This window comes from Muntiacus reevesi, chromosome 4 (assembly GCF_963930625.1).
Source record: "Muntiacus reevesi chromosome 4, mMunRee1.1, whole genome shotgun sequence".
NCBI lineage: Eukaryota > Metazoa > Chordata > Mammalia > Artiodactyla > Cervidae > Muntiacus > Muntiacus reevesi.
In genome coordinates this window covers 123839882-123861300 of record NC_089252.1, presented here as the reverse complement: position 1 = coordinate 123861300, position 21419 = coordinate 123839882, and the positions used below count along the sequence as shown (strand labels likewise).

The 21419-nt window shown below is 40.5% G+C and overlaps 1 protein-coding gene across 2 annotated transcripts in view; it reads left to right on the top strand.

The window, feature by feature from the left end:
- Positions 1 to 10069: 10069 nt before the first annotated feature.
- OSBPL8 (oxysterol binding protein like 8) overlaps positions 10070 to 21419 on the top strand; it is a 164427-nt gene continuing 153077 nt past the window's right edge. For both annotated transcript variants that reach the window (XM_065934119.1, XM_065934118.1), the window contains exon 1: positions 10070 to 10434. The gene's annotated coding sequence lies outside the window, so the exon portion shown is untranslated. The remainder of the gene's footprint in view (positions 10435 to 21419) is intronic.

Genomic DNA, 21419 nt, shown 5'->3' with positions numbered 1-21419 from the left:
AGCGGGGAACAGCAGAAAGGACACTTCTGAAACACTGTCAGTTTACAGGCTGAGGCCTCTCGCTCTCTTCTCACTCATTTCAGGAAGGAGGTGGAGTAACATCGATTCTTGACAAATTTTTTTTGAAAGAGAATGGGTCTCAGTCCTGGTAAAACTAATAACTTACTAAATCGAAGAATTAAAGTACAATCTGGTTTAAACAAACCGAATTACTTGTGACCTCTCAGAAAGTTTATAGATATGTAAATATAAGCTGAACAAAGTTAACTGGAATAATCTATACTAGTAATATGTAATCTTTTATATATTAAAAAGTTCAAAGAAATAAAAGTCATTTGAGCATTCTGCAGTGAAATTATAGTTTTATTAGAAAGTATTATAGAAGAAAGTATATTTTGAATAACATCATGGTGGTTGAGGGAAAGAGAGCAAAGCTTTGGTGAAAAAAATGAGGTAAAACTTGTTTACCATCTTTGCATTACAGTTGCCACAATTTTAGAACCTTAAGGGATTGTGTGGCCCATGTTTCCCATCTTTACATAATTATGATAAACAGCATTTTATACACCCTCGAAAATTGGAATGAAAAGCATATTAAGAACTTGTAATATGTAGTCGGGTAGTCATCAGAAAGAGATGGGTTCTTCTTTTAAAATTTTATTTGGAGCTTAGAGTGCCCTCTGAGCTGAATTAAAACTCAGGAGTCAACCCTAACACCTGAGCATAAATTTATAACTATTTCCAGAGATGTATTAAAAGTCATAGCATGCACCTAACTTTGAATAGGCAATGTGGGTGGAAAGAGTAGGCAGAGCTTTTCAACAAGATTTAATTTTCCTTAACCTCTGAATATGTAATTACATAATTCATTATGATGAACTTTCATTTTTAGACTTCTGTGGTGGGAATCATTGATGCTTCATAGTTATGTGAAAAACAGTGATAATTCTGTTTTTTATTATTCCAAACCATGATCTCCTAAATATATGCTAATTTCTTAGCCTGATTATTAGTGACTCATCTTCATTGGTACATTATGCAAATTTGAACTAAGAATGTCATTATGAAGAAAAACACTTAAAATGTGGCACCAGTACAGTTATTTTAAAAGAAAATGCCAATAAAATATTAATACAATTTTGCCTATATGGATGAGAAAAGAGAAAAAAACGGAAATGTTTAGTGATTTTGCTTTTAAAGGCATGTTCTAGGTGGAGATAATAATACAAATGGGTGACATAGTTGGTCTGATGAGGTTTATTGAATAGTAACTGTAAAGTGAGAATTTGATTGGACTTATCCTGCTGTTAGGCATATGGATGATTATTTTTCATTTAAAATATTAAAATAATTTTAACAGTTCTTAACTGTTTTGCATAGTCAATAGTTTTTATATTTATGCAAATATGTGCCACTTTCAAATGTCTTTCTTTCAGCCTCAACTCTCAGACCTCCTATTTGGGATCATTTCATTTTTGTCTGAAGAAAGATATTTCTTCTTTAGACTTTCTGTTGGTGAGAATCTATTATCAGCAAACTCTGCTCTTGCTTGCCTGAAAATGCCTTTATTTTTGTGGCATTCCTGAAAGACCTTTTCACTGGTTGTTGAATTGTAGACTGACAGTCATTTTCTTTTAGCCCATGGAGGATATTATTCCACTGCCTTTTGGTTTCTATTGTTACTGATGAAAAGTCAGTTATCAGACACTTTTGAGAATAATCTCTATTTTTTTCGTCTGCTACTTTTATGGCTTTCTTTTCTGGGTTTTGTTTTTTTTTTTGGTGTTCTATAGTGTCATTATAATGTATCTAAATATGCATTTATTATTCTTTAAATTGCTTGGGATTTGAGAGACTTTTTAGGATTGTGGGTTGGAGTCTTTCATCAGTTCTGGAAATTCTCATCCATTATCTTGTCAAATATTGCCTTTACACAATATTCTCTTTCCTATTCTTCTGGAGCTATAATTCGAATTAGTTTAGATTTTCTCATAATGCCTTCCATATCAATTAACATCTCTTTTATATTTTTCTATTGCATTTGGGATAATTTCATCATCTCTGTCTCCTAGTTCCCTAGATCATACTTCTGCTCTGTCAAATAGACTGGTAAACTTGCCCATGACAATTAAACTTGTCAATTTTTTCCAAATATCTGCAGTCTTTTTTTATAGTTTCTTCTCTGTACATATTTTCGAGCTTGTTTTTATTTTTTATTCATGTTTTATATGTAGAGTACATCATGAGAAATGCCAGGCTGGATGAAGCACAAGCTGGAATCAAGACTGCCAGAAGAAATATCAGTAACCTCAGATATGCAGCTGATACTGTCCTTAAGGGAGAAAGTGAAGAGGAACTAAAGAGCCTCTTCATGAAGGTGAGAGAGGAGATTGAAAAAACTGGCTTAAAACTCAATATTCAAAAAACAAATCATAGCATCTTGTCCCATCACTTCATGGTAAATAGATGGGAAAACAATGGAAACAGGGAGAGACTATTTTTCTGGGCTCCAAAATCACTGCAGATGGTGAGTGCTGCCATGAAATTAAAAGATGCTTGCTCCTTAGAAGAAAAGCTATGACTAACCTAGACAGCATATTGAAACGCAGAGACATTACTTTTTCAACAAAGGTCCATCTTGTCAAAGCTATGGTTTTGTCCAGTAGTCATATATGGGTGTGAGAGTTGGACCATAAAGAAAGCTGAGCACCAAACAATTGATGCTTTTGAACTGTGGTGTTGGGAGAAGATTCTTGAGAGTCCCTTGGACTGCAAGGAGATCCAACCAGTCCATCCTAAAGGAAATCAGTCCTGAATATTCATCAGAAAGACTGACACTGAAGCTGAAACTCCAATACTTTGGCTACCTGATGCAAAGAGCCAACTCACTGGAAAAGACCCTGAGGCTGGGAAAGACTGAAGGCAGGAGGAGAAGGGGAGGACAGAGGATGAGATGGTTGGATGGCATCACCAATTTACAGGACATGAACTTGGGCAAGTTCCGGGAGATGGTGAAGGACAGGAAAGCCTGGCGTGGTGCAGTCCTTGGGGTTGTGAAGAGTCAGACATGACTGAGCTACTGGACAATAGTAACAATATATTTTACAGTCTGTGGTTGGTAATTTCAGTAGTTGAAGCTGTTTTAAATCTGTTTCTGTTTAAGACAGTACCTTTTCTGTGTAGAATTGGAGATGGCTGTATATGCTATCATGGGGGAAGTTTATTTCTAGTACATATTTAAACTGAATGAATTATTTTTGGAACGCTTTCTCTGTGTGTGTGTGTGTGTGCCCATAGGGCAGGTCACAGCTTTTGTCTCTTATTAGATAAAGAAAATCGCATGTAAACTGGGTTTGGCAAATGTCCATAGGGTAAAAGCATGCTTTAGGATCTGCTCACCACTCTAGGTTTCTGCCTTCACTTAATTTCTTTGACCTAATAATTTCTTTATTGCCAGTTAATAAATGAGATACCTAGTCCATAATATAGCCACAAACAAAGCCTATGTTCTTCCTTAAAGTTTATTATCCAAACTTTCTTGGAGGGATATTTTCTTAAGATAAATAATAGTAAGCAGAAATGCTTAAAATCAATATGCAAATATTTTGCAAGCAAACCTGTAGATTTTATAGGTAGACTTTCTTTTTAATATAAATTTTATTTGAATGTTTATCAGATATCTGGCTGACTGTTTTGTAGATATCTATCATTTCATTTTATTAAGTAGAAGCTTACATATTGTTCTAGAGTGCATTTAGTCTTTGAACCGCTAATCTGTTGGTTAAAATCCACTTTAGGTGATCTGAGAGGTTATGTTACATAACAATTTCAAAAATCTCTGTAATTTAGAACAAGAAATATTTGTGTTTTACTCTTCTTTCATATTTATAGCTGCTCCAGGGTATTGCTCCAGGGTAAAGGTCAATTTCAGGTTTGCTCCACGTATTTTCTCATTCTGAGACACTACTTGGAACACACTTTGCTCATTGTAGGCAGTTCAAGACTAATGGATTACATTAAAAATTAAAGAAGTTAGCATGTGTCCCATCTACTCACAAACAACTGACTAAAGCAAGTCACATGACCAAGAGTAATACTACAGTCCACTTCATAGACTTCAAGATAATGTCAAAAACTTTATCTATGTCTGAAATTGCTCTCAATCTTCTTTGAAAAATTAGGATTTTAACCTAAAAGCCTCATCAGCAGTCTTTGGCAATGTAAGTGTCTAAGTGGAAGGCTAATAGAAAAAAGCTCAGACTGTAAAGAATCTCCTGCAATGCAGGAGAGCTGGATTCAATCCCTGGGTCAGGAAGATCCCCTGGAGAAGGGAATGCTTACACACTCCAGTGTTCTTGCCTGGGAAATGCCACGGACAGAGGAGCCTGGTGGGCTACAGTCCATGGGATCACAAAGAGTTGGACAGTACTGAGTGGCTAACATTTTCTTTCAAAGGAAAAACCAAAATAAAAGAAAAAAGAAAAAACCTAAACCCCTCAAACCAAATCTCTCACATTCTACGTCAGAGTTTTCTATGGGAAAGATTATCATGCCTGTCAGTGCTTAAACTGATTTGACAAAAGAAAACTTTTCATTCTTAGAAATGTATAATTACCAAAAAAAAAAAAAAAAAGAAATGTATAATTAATTAAACATTAGGCAAAACAGATGGATTCTCATTGAAGTTTAAATAGGATAGTTATAATAAAAAGTTTTAGTTTAAAACACTGTTCTTAAAATCATTTTAAGAGTAGCAAACGCAGGCCCTCTCTTAACACAGAAAATGGAAGCTACTGAATACTTTTCAGTCACAGTACAAAATCACATATTACAGTTTCTGCTTATGTTATGATTACATTGAAAATGCAAGATTACATGATTATTTCCTGAAACCCTAGAATATCAGATTTGAAAGGATCTAAAAAGCATGTATTTTTCAACTGTAATGCACTGAGATGCCATTTTGCTGCCATGAATTGTGATGTATGTTAAATTCATTAGTCATTCATGACAAATAACTATAATTAGCAATAGTTAAAATACAGAAGGTTATGAAAGATATACTTGAAATCAAACAGAACCCTGAGAAGACTTTCCAGGGACAGACCCTGGAATCCTCTCTCCCACTCTTGTTTATAGAAAAGTTTTAGCTTTCTCCAAATTCCAAAGAGCAGATTTAATCAGAGCAGTGAGAAAATGCAGAGACAAAGGAAACTGGTCAAGCAGGACAATAGAATAGTTTAGCCGTAAAACAAAGTCAAGGGCCTTTAGTTCCTCCTCAAGGGCTATAGATAATATCCCAAGCCATATCCTTGAGTTGTCTTGCAGATGCTAAAATTCGCACCAGGTGGAAGAAGTTAACTGCTGACCCCCAGCACATAGAACCCAGACCTGTTGGACCAGAAAGATTATAATGTTGACTCTCAAATACCACCCTGTTTCCTCACCACCAATCAATCAGAAGGATGTCCACAAACTGATCAGGCACCTTGAGACCCTCACTTTGCCTTTAAAAACCCTTCCCATCAGGGAGTTTGGGTCTTTTGAGCATGAGCTGCCTCTTCTCTTTGCTTGACCCCACACTGGGCACCTTGCAAAAAACCCTGTACTTTCCTTCACCACAACTTGGTGTCAAGGAGTGGCTTTACTATGCACCAGTGAGGGGACCCAAATTTGGTTCTGTGATATATTAATTATTTACATTTGTCTTCCCTATTATATCTTCACTTTCACTTATGTGCATTCTGGGTGGGTGTGTGGGTGTGTGTGTGTGTGTGTGTGTGTGAGAGAGAGAGAGAGGAGTTACAACTAGTTTGAAAACAATTTGCATAATCCTGGGTACACCATGACTATTTGTTTCAAATGTGAACATCATCCATGGGAAAAAAAGATTGCATATCATTCCTTAAAGAGCATGTAGTCCAACTCCCTTTTATCAGAACTTGAAATGCAGAGAGTAACTTATCTAGTTGCATATCTAATAAACCTAAGCTTCCTTGATTCCAGTACAGTGCTTTCCATTTCAATAAATGATTTTATTTTCAACAGCCAGTGTAAGAAATGGTTGTCTGAGGAGGCCTTACAAATAAATATGAAAAGAAGAGACTTGAAAGGCAAAGGAGAAAAGGAAAGATATACTCATTTGAATTCAGAGTTTCAAAGAATAGCAAGGAGAGAGAAGAAAGCCTTCCTCAGTGATCAATGCAAAGAAATAGAGGAAAACAACAGAATGGGAAAGACTAGAGATCTCTTCAAGAAAATTAGAGATACCAAGGGAACATTTCATGCAAAGATGGGCACCATAAAGGACAGAAATGGTATGGACCTAACAGAAGAAGAAGATATTAAGAAGAGGTGGCAAGAATACACAGAACTATACAAAAAAAGATCTTCACCACCCAGATAATCACAATGGTGTGACCACTCACCTAGAGCCAGACATCCTGGAATGTGAAGTCAAGTGGGCCTTAGGAAGCATCACTATAAACAAAGCTAGTGGAGGTGATGGAATTCCAGCTGAGATATTTCAAATCCTAAAAGATGATGCTATGAAAGTGCTGCACTCAGCATGTCAGCAAATTTGGAAACTCAGTAGTGGCCACATGACTGAAAAAGGTCAGTTTTCATTCCAACACCAAAGAAAGGCAATGCCAAAGAATGTTCAAACTACCGCACAATTGTACTCATCTCACATGCTAGCAAAATAATATTCATTACTCTCCAAGCCAGGCTTCAATAGTATGTGAACTGTGAGCTTTCAGATGTTCAAGTTGGATTTAGAAAAGGACGAGGAATCAGAGATCAAATTGTCAACATCTGTTGGATCATTGAAACAGCAAGAAGTTCCAGAAAAACATCTATTTCTGCGTTATTGACTGCCAAAGCCTTTGACTGTGTGGATCACAACAAACTGTGGAAAATTCTTCAAGAGATGGGAATACCAGACCACCTGACCTGCCTCCTGAGAAATCTGTATGCAGGTCAGGAAGCAACAGTTGGAACTGAATATGGAAAAACAGGCTGATTCCAAATGAGGAAGGGAGTCCGTCAAGTCTGTATATTGTCACGCTGCTTATTTAACTCATTTACAGAGTACATCATGAGAAATGCTGGGCTGGATGAAGGACAAGCTGGAATCAAGATTGCTGGGAGAAATACCAATAACCTCAAATATGCAGATGACACCACCCTTACGGCAGAAAGCGAAGAAGAACTAAAGAGCCTCTTGGTGAAAGTGAAAGAGGAGAGTGAAAAATTGACTTAAAACTCAACATTCAGAAAACTAAGATCACGGCATCTGGTCCCATCACTTCATCACAAATAGATGGGGAAACAATGGAAACTGTGACTGACTTTATTTTGGACTCTAAAATCACTGCAGATGGTGACTGTAGCCATGAAATTAAAAGATGCTTGCTCCTTGGAAGACAAGTTTTGACCAACCTAGACAGTATACTAAAAAGCAGAGACATTACTTTGCTGACAAACATCTGTCTAGTCAAAGCTATGGTTTTTCCAGTAGTCATGTACCGATGTGAGAACTATAAAGATCTGAGCACTGAAGAATTTGATGCTTTTGAACTGTGGTGTTTTAGGAGACTCTTGAGAGTCCATTGGACTGCAAGGAGATCCAACCAGTCAATCCTAAAGGAAATCAGTTCTAAATAATCATTTGAAGAACTGATGTTGAAGCTGAAACTCCAATACTTTGGCCACCTGATGGGAAGAATTGACTCATTGGAAAAGACCCTGATGCTGGGAAAGATTGAAGGCAAGAGGAGCAGAGGATGAATTGGTTGGATGGTATCACTGACTCAATGGACATGAGTTTGAGTAAACTTCAAGGGTTGGTGATGGACAGGAAAGCCTGGCATGCTGCAGTTCATGGGGTTGCAGAGTCCATGACTGCGCAACTCACTGAACTGAATTTATCTAGCCACACATCTAATTAACCTAAGTTTTATTGATTCCAGTACAGTGCTTTCCATTTCAATAAATGGCTTTATTTTCAACAGCCAGTGTAAGAAAGTGGGGTTGAGGCAGAAGAGGACTAGACAAGGCAATTCATAGCCTACATCTAATCTTTAGTCTCAATTCCCAAAGTCAAGGAAAAGCTGAAGAGCCCAGATGGTATATTTATATCTTCAATGCTCTGGGAACATTCTTCTTGAAATCTTGTTGTTGTTGTTTTGTCCTTAAGTTGTGTTCTACACTTTGTGACTCCATGGACTGTAGCCCACCCGGCTCCTCTGTCCATGGGGTTTCCCAGGCAAGAACATTGGAGTGGGTTGCCATTTTCTTCTCTAGGGGATCTTCCTCCAGACCCAGGGATCGAACACCTGTCTCCAGCTTGGCAGGCTGATTTCTTACTGCTGAGCCACCAGGAAAGTCCATAGATTTTGAAATCTATCTGACTGCAACTCAGAATAAGAAACACAGTTTAAATCCTAACACAGGTCATAGGCACCCTCCTCCATAACAGAAACAAAAGTTTCAGAATCCTTGCCCTTGTTATATATACTTTGATCTTTTATTTTAGATTCCATTCTAGCCTGTCATTAGAAAGTAAAATAGACTTTTGAATCAGTTCAAACACCCCTGCTGTAGAAAATAGAAGACAGGCTTCAATCTGCTCACAAACTCCAAAATTACTAGCTTTGCTGAAACCGTGTCATTCAGAACACTAAACTTCCCTCATGTGTATCTGAACCACAACTACGATCTCTCAGACTTCAGAACAGAACCTATAGAATCTTTTCCTCATTGGAACACCACTTCATTGTAATATCTCATAGATTCTAAGACTCATTGTTTTTCACGTTTTAACATCTCCGAGTTTAAGATGCATCTTTAAAAAATCAGTGGCATGGCACAATTTAATTGGCAAAGTTTCTTTTCTTTCTTTGGTAACATGAAATAATGGTGAGTCTTAAATTCCATGATTTTTTAGAGTTTCTATGAAATATTTTAGTAATAAGGATTATATAGGCCAAACTCTTCTGCTCATTCAATTCAAAGTATTCAGTTGATCAGAATGTTTTTTGACCTTTTAAGAAAAGGTAATGAGATGAGAATAACGTAAGAAAAGAACTTAGTTCTGGGTTAGAAGGAAAAACGAGTTACAAACTGAGTTTACTTATTAGAGAAAGCTTTTTCATGTGCCTTCATTGTTAACAGGATTTGATTATGATCTTTCTGCTTTTCTACCACCTTTATTTTTGTATTGTTACTGTCTTTTGGTCACTGACACTTTACTCTTCCTCTCATTACGGGGTTGAGGGGCGAGTTCCTTGGATTCTGGTTAAAAGGGAAGGCAAAAGATTGTGTCCAAAAGTTAATGTACCTGAAAAAAAAAATCAAGAATTAGGCTTTATTTTAAAAATGGAATGAATCGTGAAATTCCTGTGTATCTGTTTAGTCACCAACCTAACACATTGTAAAACTTAATGACTGTAAAACTGGCACGAAGGATCCCGAACAGGACTAGGAACCAAAATAACTCTGCTAAGCTATTTTCATCTCAGCATGAAAGAAATGCACCATCCTCTCCTCAAAAATAAAAATCTCTAATGAAGAAAACAGTACATTAAATGCCACAACTGACGTGCTACTAGAAATAGGAAGAAGCAGTTACTGCTTTCCAAGGCAGATACCACGATGCTTTCTGTTTTCCTTTGCTTGGCTAACACTTTAGGCAAGCCCCAGGCTGGGGAGGTGGGGGGACCCTGAGTCCTACCCGGAGCTCTACGGGACAGTCTCCTTAGTTTAGGCAGGGCCCTGCACGACCGGTCCCAAAGGCTTCGCCTCAACAGGCGCGGAGCAGGCGGTTGGGTTCGCCTCCCGAGACCGCCCCAGGGTGTGCAGGGGAGTTTTCGGCCGCGATAAGACTCCGCCCGAACCAGGTGTTGACAGTTACTCCCGCGCGGCCGACGCCCGCCCAGCTGGAGAGGCGTCTTCGTCCCCACCTCCGCGCGTCGTCACGTGACGGGAAGGGGGCGTGACCTGAGTCCGCCAGCAGGGGGCGGGGCCGGGGCGGGTCCTCGGGTGTGAAGGAGCTCGGCGGCTCCGGAGGCCCAGAGCGGCGGCGGCACGGCCGATGACTGCATCAGTCCGCGACGCGTTCCCGGGCGGGCGGCGGTGGTAGCGGCAGCCCCAGTGGCTGCAGCGATTGCTGTCGCCGGCGCGGTAGCCGCTGCCGGTAGCCCGCAGACAGAGGGAGGGGGGGCCGGCAGACCGTAGGACCGGAGTCCCCGCCCTCTTCGCGGGCCGAGCGGGCACTGCCTCCTCGGCCGCGAGGCAGCGCCTTTGGACTGGGCTCGCGCCCCAGCTGCCGCCGGCGACTGCGGCCGAGAGAAGTTGGGGTCCGACTGGACGCGTGCGGGCCCCTACAGGAACCGACCGCCCGCGCCCCGCCTCTCCGGGGGCTCCGCACCGGTGAGTGTAGCGCGGGTCTCTGTCCGCAGCCTCCGGGCGGCGGCACCCCTGCCTCCCACGTTCTGCGCTCGGGCCGGCGGGGACTGCAGGTACCCCGCGCCGGGGAGGTTTCCTTTGATCCCCGCGTCCCCTCTTGGAGTGGGACATTCCAAAGGCTGGCGAGGATGGAGTGCTTTGGGGCCCACGGTGAGTTAGTCTGCAACCTCACAAAGCCGCAGCAGGGGCAGGGCGTCGGTACCGTCTTTTGGACGGCCCCGAGTGTCGGCCCCCGCCCGAAGTTTGCTTGGGCGGACGGCGGGGTCGCTCCGGAAGCCCTGGCGCCGGGGAGAGTGGCGCTTTGTCACTTGAGGCAGTTCGGGCGAGGCTCCCGTTTTCCTGTGACAGCCCCGGAGGAGGGCTGAGGCGCGCACCGCAGACCGCGCCCGCCCCGGGAGAGCCGAGTGCCACGGCGTTGTTCCTCTAAACCTCAGTTCCTGTGGCCTTCTTGTAGCGTAGGAGGAAGGCGAAGCCTCTGCTGCGCTTGTACATTTAGTCTTTGTGTCTGAGCCCTTTCTGGAGAATGGAATCGGGTTCCAAGAAGCTTTACAAAGAGACTGCCTTTGGTTCTTTGAGCCATCAACTCAAGACCGGCCCAGCCGAAGCAACAGTATATGCAGATTTTCCATTCACAAAAGTCACTCGACACTCTTTATGAGAGACATCTGCGATTGGGGAGCATACCTAATTTAATTTTCTCTAAACACTGCCTGAAACAATAGTTAACTTGGGCTCCTACTTAAATAGATGGAGAAATTTACCCGACTGATGTTATATGCATATTTACTTTAAACAATTTAATGAAGTGTTTGTCTTTCTGATGCTGGAAGATGTAAATGACTTCTAAGTAGTATTACATTGCACTGTATATGGTAGGGTTATTCGTTTTTAATTAACTTTCTCTGAAACTTAGCTTCAAATTAGAGCCACTGTTGGTCTTTTCAAAAATAATTATTTAAAAGTTTTTTTTTTTTTTTTTTGCCTTCCTTAAGATTCCAAGGATTGTGAATTCTTTGTTAGGTTTCCTTCTATCTCAAGCAATGTTATCTAAACTTGATCAAGCGGAGAGAGTAGGGTGAATTTCTGTGCTTGCTCGAACCTGTTTTGCAGTGAAAATTTTAAGATCATGCTGGCTTTATAAAACAGGTTGGAGAAGAAAGAGTGTCCTCTATTACAGCTAATTTAAAATATTTTACCCCCCCCCCACCTATTTTTTTCTTTTTTCATTAGTAACTGTGTGTGGAGTGACTGCAACATGCCTGTTCAAAGTAATGGAAAAAGGAATAGATGAAACATAAGAACTACTTTTTAGGTCTTTAATTATGGAGCTTAAGTTGTGTTCAAACTCCATGTGAACCGTTTGAGCTACAATACATTGTACACAGGTGCTTAGAAGGGCCTGTTTAATTAAACAAGGTCATGGTTTATTTCTCTTTCATTGACTCATAATATTTGTTGTAGTTGTGATCTATGGAAAGGTTTTTCACATTTTTTTTTTCCCAGTTAGACTATTATGACCTTTTAGAGGCAATCAAATGTTTCTTACAAAGCATTTATGGTACCTATAAATTTGGTAATATCTAGTTTTTAGGTTTCTTTTGCGTTGAAAAAGCCTTAAAAGATAGCTAAGAAACAAGACAACTCTGTGTAATGGAATTATGCTTTAGTTTTGATTTAAGAAAAAAGTGGTAAAGTTATGAATTTACAAAGCTTGCATTATAAAAATATCTCTCTTTTTAAGGAGTTAATTGCATAATTTCTCTAATGAGTGTCCTTGGTACATTTAAACTTGGTTTATAAATAATCCTTCAAGAGCAGATCATTTGAATTGAAGAAGGAAATGACAAAATAAAGAAGTGATACTTAGAGTTTTCTAATATTATTTTGGAAATTCTTTATCCTAGTAATACTGGAAGTGTTGTATTTTAATATTTACATCATAATATCCAAAGCTGAAAACTTTTATCGCAATGATCTTGGAGCATTGTGGAATTAAAAAGGTTCTATCTTATGAATATGACCTACAAAGAATACATAAATGCAACTTGAATTAAGTCTCTGATTACTTCATTAATGAAGGTGGCTGTGGGCAGGGAAATTGAAGTAGAGTTTCCTTGTGGTTTGAACACAGAAAGAGCTATCTGGACTAATGTGTGAAGATTTCATATCAGTGTTTTCTTTTGGAAACCTCTGAAAGATTTTAGATCTATCCTTCCTTCCAGCTTGGTCCTCACCCACTCATATATCCTCTCAAAGGCATGAAATTGAAGGTCTCATCTGGAACACTTGATAGAAGGATTTTTCCTCCCTGAAGAATGTTACCAAGTTTGCAAGGAGAGAGCTTTCTCCCAAGACTTTGTAGGAAGGAGTTCTTGTCCTGAAACATCATACTCTTCTACCCATTGTTAATTTTTTTGTTAAAGCTGGAAACAATGTAAACTCTCTGTGATAGCAAGAACCATTGAAGTTCCAAATGCTTAAGAGTTATTGAATGAAAAAATGTGGTTCCAGATATTTGACTGGAAAACAAAGAGGAGTATGTGATAATATAATCCAGATTAGATACAAGGAAGGAGTGACAAAAATGATGTAGGTGTCGAAGAAGGGAGGTGACTCATTTCATCTGGGGAACTTTCTTGGAAGAGGTGATTTTTCATTTAAGTCTTGACTGAAAGCGGTGTATCTGATGATAAGCAGATGTTCTAAGGGGTAGACAGCTTGAACCAAAGCATTTAAATTGGACTGGGTGGTCATGCCAGATTAAACACAGTGAGTCTTTTTTGGTAACATGAAGAATTTTTCTTCTTCCCTCTAACTGTTACCTCTCTTTGATAAAAAGTGCTGAAATTTAGAGGTCTTGAGTTTTGGAAGTGACAATGGTAGAGTGAAAGCAGGAGCATTGATCTGGAGGTTGGAAAACTTGATGGGATTTCTGACTGCATTTTATACAAGGAAATTAGGGCCTTCCTTGATAGCTCAGTTGATAAAGAATCCGCCTGCAATGGAGGAGACCAGGGTTCAATTCCTGGCTCTGGAAGATCTGCTGGAGAAGGGATAGGCTACCCACTCCAGTATTCTTGGGCTTCCCTTGTGGCTCAGCTGGACAAGAATCTGCCCACAATGCAGGAGACCTGGGCTGGATCCCTGGGTTGGGAAGATCCCCTGGAGAAGGGAAAGGCTACCCTCTCCACTATTCTGGTTTGGAGAATTCCATGTACTGTATGGTCCGTGGGGTTGCAAAGAATCAGACACTACTGAGTGACTTTCACTTTGTATAAGAAAACTAGGTAAACCACTGGGCCTTAGCTTTCTCATTTGTAAAAGGAGAATAATAATCCTTATTCACATGGTTGCTGGGGAAATGAGATTACAAAATGTATGTCAAAGTGCCTATTTCAGTATTTTTTCCCCCCAAACTTGAAACTTTTTATTTTGTATTGGGATTTATCTGAGGAACAATGTTGTGGTAGTTTCAGGTGAACATCAAAGGGACTGAGCTATGCATATACACGTATCCATTCTCTCTGAAACTGCCCCCCTCCCCGCCCCCCCGCCCGAAAGTGCCTATTTCAGTACTAACACATAGGAGAAATCAAACGTTAAATTACTTAAAACGTTTGTCATTAGAGCTTTAAAAAATATTTTGATGTATTTATCACAGACTCTGATATCTACTTATATTTGCATTGTCCCATTGTGTTACCTTGAAATTTACCAGTATCTGAATTCTAGATACTTAATTTTCTTTCAGTCAAGCATAATGTTTTCTGATAGAAATGATGCTTAATTGAGTTACTTCTTAATGTTACAAACCACAGGGAATGTTAGATACCTCAAATTTGTAAAGCTTTAAGGGATATGTGTTACTGAAAAGTCAGCCTTTAGGGTTTCTTTAGAGAATTTGTTTTTGAAGAAATTGTGCTTGCCTGTCAGGCAATCTGTCTATTCACTGTTGTGAAAAACAAACAAAAAGGTACAATTTCCTGCTATTACAGAAAAAAAATTACTGAAAATGTCATCTGTATGTTTTTAGTGATCTGAGTGACTGTAAACCATGAAGAGTCTGTATCTGCTGTGTTTTAGTTTAGAATTCAGTATTTTGTGGGCAGTCTTATAAGACTTCTGCATCATTTCTTATCTAAGCTTTTTGCTCTAGTAGCTGTGTATTCTTTCATGAATCTCAAACTTTCATTATACTTTGTGAACTCTTTGCAGTGTTTAAATTCATAAAGCAGGCTGTCCTTTGTATAATATTTGAAAGGGAATTGTATTATAAAGGACCAAAAAGAGTTTTGAATCTTCAAACAATAAGCCAGTTACCTACCATCTTCCATATTCACAAAGGACTGGGGGAAGAAAAGGGAGGAAACAGTTTTTGAACTTGAAGACTTTTCAAATAAAAAGGAAACTTTTAAATTCAGGGTTGTTAAAATCATGATAGATTCAGAGGGAGATTGATAGTTCCTGAAGGTGTCTTAGTAGGAGTGATTGGTCATAATAATAATGGTAACTGATATGTGTTGAGTACTAACTGTGTATCAGGTCCTTGACATATGTACTTGACTGTGATCCCCTTCCCCCCAAATCAGGCTATTTTCTTGTCCCTTTTTAAACCTCTGCCACTGAGAGATTAAGTAGTAGTCTGGGGAGCCAGGATTTGGACTAACCCTGAGTCACAGGGAGGGTAAGTCGCAGGTGGTGGAACTTGCCAAAAGGATTTGAATTCAAGGTTTAACCTGACTTTTCACATCAGAACCTGACCTTTTAGCCATCGCATTATACTGCCCTGTGTAGTTTATTGGAAGTTGCCCCTTGTGTCAGGTCTTGACCTTTATGATCTTTCTCAGTCTATTTTGACTTCGTGATTTGATGAAATTACAGTTTGTAATAAGATTACCTCGATTTACTTTATCTAATGTGTATTTGAATGACATCCTTTATTTTATGTGGAGTAAAGCATATAATTCATTATTGTTCGTTCAGTTGCTATTTCCTTACTCGGAAATTGTAGACTGAACTGGAGTTGTATTTTAAGGTGATTTGTTGCAATTTTAAAAATTCATACTTTTTCTTTAAAGAGTAAAACTAATGCACAGAATTGGTATGAGTGAGTTATTATGAGTGGTATTTATGGTTTTTATGAGTGATATTTAATCATATAAATCTGCATAATTAAAATTATCCTTTTGAAATGTCCACTGTTAAATAATTTTTTTGGCTGCCAAATGCCACTATTAGCAGGAGAAACAATAGAGTGGGAAAGACTAGAGATCTCTTCAAGAAACTTAGAGATACCAAGGGAACATTTCATGCAAGGATGGGCTCAAAAAAGGACAGAAATGGTATGGATCTGACAGAGCAGAAGATACTAAGAAAAGGTGGCAAGAATACACAGAAGAACTAAGCAAAAAAGATCTTCACGACCCAGATGACCATGATGGTGTGATCACTCACCAGAGCCAGACATCCTGGAGTCCAAAGTCAAGTGGGCCTTAGGAAGCATCACTATGAGCAAAGCTAGTGGAGGTGATGGAATTCTAGCTGAGATATTTCAAATCCTAAACGATGATGCTGATAAAGTGCTGCACTCAATATGCCAGCAAATTTGGAAAATTCAACAGTGGCCACAGGACTGGAAAAGGTCAGTTTTCATTCCAACCCCAAAGAAAGGCAGTGCCAAAGAATGCTCAAACTACTGTGCAATTGCACTCATCTCACATGCTAGCAAAATAGTGCTCAAAATTCCCCACCCAAGCTTCAATATTATGTGAACTGAGAACTTCCAGATGTTGAAACTGGATTTAGAAAAGGCAGAGGAACCAGAGATCAAATTGCCAACATCTGTTGAATCATTGAAAAAGCAAAGAGACTTCCAGAAAAACATCTATTTCTGCTTTATTGACTGTGCTAAAGCCTTTGACTGTGTGGATCACAACAAACTGTGGAAAATTCTGAAAGAGATGGGAATACCAGGCCACCTGACCTGCCTGTTGAGAAATCTGTATGCAGGTCAGGAAGCAACAGGTAGAACTGGACATGAAACAACAGACTGGTTCCAAATAGGAAAAGGAGTACCTTAAGGCTGTATATTGTCACCTGGCTTATTTAACTTATATGCAGAGTACAGCATGAGAAATGCTGGACTGCATGAAGCACAAGCTGGAATCAAGATTGATAGGAAAATTATCAATAACTTCAGATATGCAGATGACACCACCCTTAAGGCAGAAAGTGAAGAGGGACTGAAGAGCCTCCTGATGAAAGTGAAAGAGGAGAGTGAAAAAGCTGGCTTAAAGCTCAACATTCAGAAAACTAAGATCATGGCATCCGTGGTCCCATCACTTCATGGCCAATAGGTGGGAAAACAGTGGAAACAGACAGACTTTATTTTTGAGGCTCCAGAATCACTGCAGATGGTGACTGCAGCCATGAAATTAAAAGACACTTGCTCCTTGGAAGAAAAGCTATGACCAACCCAGACAACATATTAAAAAGCAGAGACATTACTTTGCTGACAAAGGTTATCTTGTCAAAGCTATGGTTTTTCCAGTAGTCATGTATGGATGTGAGAGTTGGCCCATAAAGAAAGCTGAGCGTCGAAGAATTGATGCTTTTGAACTGTGGTGCTGGAGAAGACTCTTGAGAGTCCCTTGGACTGCAAGGAGATCCAACCAGTCCATCCTAAAGGAGATCAGTCCTGAGTATTCATTGGGAGGACTGATGGTGAACCTGAAACTCCCAATCCTTTGGCCACCTGATGCGAGAACTGACTTACTGGAAAAGACCCTGATTCTGGGAAGGATTGAAGGCGGGAGGAGAAGGGGATGACAAAGGATGAGATGGTTGGATGGTTGGATGGCATCACCGACTCATTGGATATGAGTTTGAGTAAGCTCCGGGAGTAGGTGATGGACAGGGAGGCCTGGCGTGCTGCAGTCAATGGAGTCACAAAGAGTCAGAAATGACTGAGCGACTGAACTGAACTGAGTTTATCAGATTACAAAGCTTTTTACAAAGAAGGCTCATACTCCAGTGATAATTATGAAATATGTGTAAGTGCATTTTGATGGGGTGAAGGTATGGTATTTGATTGATAGAAAAGTCACTGCGATTTCTGACCATGAATTTTAAATTATTATTATTAGGCTCAAACACATCTTTTTTAATCAAAATAGGAACCATTACAGTCAGCACATTTTTGCCAATGAGAAATAAGTTTTCTTATTCCTGTAGCATAAAAATCCATGCTTTGGGATTCAGTGAACATTTTGAAAGCTTTTTCTGCCTCCTGCTGGTTGAGGGAACATTTTTCCTGCAAAGAGTTGTCATTTGGCGAGAAGTTAGGGGAATATGGTAGATGAGGCAAAACTTGGTAGCCCAATTCATTCAACTTTTGAACCGTTGGTTATGCAATGTGCAATCGGGATCTGTCTTGGAGAAGAGTTGGGCCCATTCAGTTGACCATTGCAGACTGCAGGCATTGCAATTTTCGATTCATCTCATTGATTTGCTGAGCATGCTTCTCAGATGTGGTGGTTTCACTGGGATTCAGAAAGGCATATCAGACAAGCAGCAGACCAGCCAACAGTGAACCATGACCTTTTTTTGATGCAGGTTTGACTTTTGGAAGTGCTCTGGAGCTGCTTCTCAATCCAACCACTGAGCTGATTAGTGCCGGTTTTACGCAGTCCACTTGTCGTCACATGTCACAATCCAGGCGAGAAATGGTGTGGTGTTGTTGCATAGAATAAGAGAAGATGACACTTCAAAATGGTGATTTTTAAAAATTTTTGGTCAGCTCATATTTGGGTCAGCACCCACTTATCGAGCTCTTTCACCTTTCCAGTTTGCTTCAGATGCCAAATGACAGTAGAATGGTCGATGTTGCGTTCTTGGCAATTTCTAGTATCGTTGTGAGAGGGTCATTTTCGATGATGACTCAACTGGCTGTTGTCAGCTTCCGATGGCTAGCCAGTCTGCTCATCTTCAAGGCTCTCTTCTCTTTTGTAAAACTTCTTGGACAACCACTGCACTGTATGTTAGCAGTTCCTGGGCCAAATGCGTTGTTGATGCTGTGAATTGTCTCTGCTGCTTTATGACCCATTTTGACCTCAAATAAAAAATTGGTTGAATTTGCTTTTTGTCTAACATCATTTCTATAGTCTAAAATAGATATAAAATAAACAACAAGTAATAAGTCATCAACCAGAAAACATAAAGTGAGAAATTTGCATTAAAACAATGTATAACATAGCCACATTTATTCGAGAACATGTTCCAATATCAAACAGCAGAGTTCAACAGTGCAAAACTGCAATTACTTTAGAACCCACCTAATAGGTTTGGGGAGACATAGTCCAGTCAAAGTAACACTTTTGTATGTTATTCATTCGTGGTGCAAAATATGTTATTATTTTGTATGAGTAATGAGGTGAGGGGACTTCCCTGGTGCTCCAGTGGGTGGGACTCCTTGCTTCCAGTGCAGGGAGCCCGGGTCCCATCCCTGATCGGAGAACTGGATCCCGCATACCCCAGCTGGGAGTTCTCATGCTGCAGCTGAAGATCCCACATGCCGAAACTGAGACCTGAAGTAGCCAAATAAATAAATATTTATTTTTTAAAAAAAGAATAAGGAGGTGGGATTTCCTGGATGTGAAGACACAGGTGTACTGTTAAGTGGAGAGTAGGGTGAGGCACTTCTGAGGATGAGTTTTGCTTACTGTATAATTTTGCCTGTTGTTTTGACTATAATAACATTTAAGATCAACAGTCCAGAAGCAGAGAAAAGCAGTGCTGTGCATCATAGTGGGGGGTTTGTAATAGTTCCCTAGGCTGTTTTGCAAGGTGTGAATGCTTTATAAATACGCATTAATGATCATGAAAGGACTTTCTTACTATATAATATTTTAGAAATCTAGAGAGGCAGACTAGCAGAGGCTGTGGAGTCAGACCGCTTCATGCAGAACCTCCACAGCCATGCAACTAGCTTGTTGTCTTGTCCTGACCCTCTGTGACACGAGAGTGCTGCAGGAGAAGACAGTGGTGTCTTCAGGCAAAGCAAGACCTGGAGAGGCAACCCTGAGTTTCCTGTTTTTCTTACGTGGTGTGAAAGAGACCTGGAGTTCTCACAGAATCCAAGTGTAGGAAATAGAGGTTAGCGGAGTGAGAGCAGCCTGTCCTGCAAGGACTGTTGTGAGCAGAAGAACCAGCTAGATCCTAGAAGTTGTGGCAAGGGCATCTGTGGCCGGGTCAGCTCAGCACTCCCCGGAGTTTGTGCTCTAGCTTTAGTTCAGTGAACACTGGGAGTGGCTGCCCCCCAGGAACCTCGTCATCCTCTCGTCTGCATCGCAGTGGGACCGGATGATGGGTTTTCATCAGGGGAACGTGCATGGACGTTTTGTGTTGGCACTTCTAAGTGGAGGTGGGAGAAAAGCAGCTGTCTTTCTCTGCCTTCTCTTCTCCAGTCCAAGGGCCAGATGCCCAGGGTAGAACCTGAGGCTGGGGAGGTCTCAGGCCCCTGGATCACCCGGTGGAAGAAGGCTGTGCGCCAGACAGCAGCACTCGCGATGCACTGTGTCATCGCAGTGAGGCATTTTGAGGGTTGTTGTAGGCAGCTAGTGTGGCCTTAATGCTAAGCACGGGCTGCTTGGAAGAGGTAGCTGAGGCCCTAAGAATGTCCATTCCAGCAGGAGCTGAGGTGGGGCCCAGTCAGCAGGCCCACGGGATGCTGTTGGAGCATCCTCATCAGTGGGTGCCACTGTGACCCTATCAAACCTCAAAGGCTGATGAGGACCCGGAGGGCAGTCCATGGGTCCACATTCAGACCAGTCATGACACTCGCTGTGCCCACAGAAGCTTCCCTCTACATCCAGATACTATCGTCAGAATAAGGAACACAGAAACTATAAGCGTTTTTCTATAGAAGTCTGAAGAGTTCCCGTGAAACAGAGTTTCTCCAGCTTGGCTTTGTGGACATATGGGGCTGGATGATGCTGTCCTGTACATTGTAGACTGTGGAACAGCATTCTGTCGTCTGCCTGTGAGACGCCAGTAGAATCTCCGTTAGTGTACCACCAGAGTGTCTCTAGATAGTGCCAGAGGTCCCCTGGGGGCAAATCACCCCCGTGGAGAACTGCTCCCTCAACAACTGGAGTTAACCAGAAAGAAATTATTTTAAATGGAAACAAACTTACCTTTATTTAAAGGGATTTTTCTCCTCTTGGAGATGGGTGGAGTTCATGGGGGAGGTTTGTTTATGAATATGCAACAGAGGAAGCTGTGTTGTTTTTATAAAATAGTTTCTATTGAATCTACACTTACACTAATTTATCAGCTTAGACATTGTCTGGATCTTCCACGTTTTCTTTCTTCCTTTCTTTTCTTTCTAGACTGGTAGCTGCGGTGGTTATTGCCTATCTAAACGCATTTCCCTCGGCCCCCCCCCCCACCCCCAACCGTCATGTCCACATGTCCATCTCTAAATGACAAAAACCAGTATATAGTTTCGATGCTAAGACTATGTAAATAATATGTAATGGTAGGCCAGGTAGTATGCTCAGATGATGACTTCTTTCCTGCAGATTCTATTAAGCAGCCCTTAGGCCACTTGAAGAAGAATATCTTGATACCATTATGGTGCTGTGGATTTTACTTTATCAGTTGTTTACAACCTAGCCATTGAATTAAAAACAGTGGACATGACATCTTATTTTCTTGATGTTTCTAATTGCCTCCTTTTTGGGTATTGAATTCTTCTATCATAGTCTCCACCCTCTTCTCCCACCCACTCTACAGCATACTCCCTGTTGTATTGTGACCCTATTTATGTGTCCTTGCCTGTAATTCAGCTTCAGTTTGAACTAGTTGCCTTTTAGGTCTCCTTTTGGAGCTTCCTTTCACTGGCCTCTTGAATTGAGTCCATTCTATTATAGATGTTACTTTTTTACTAA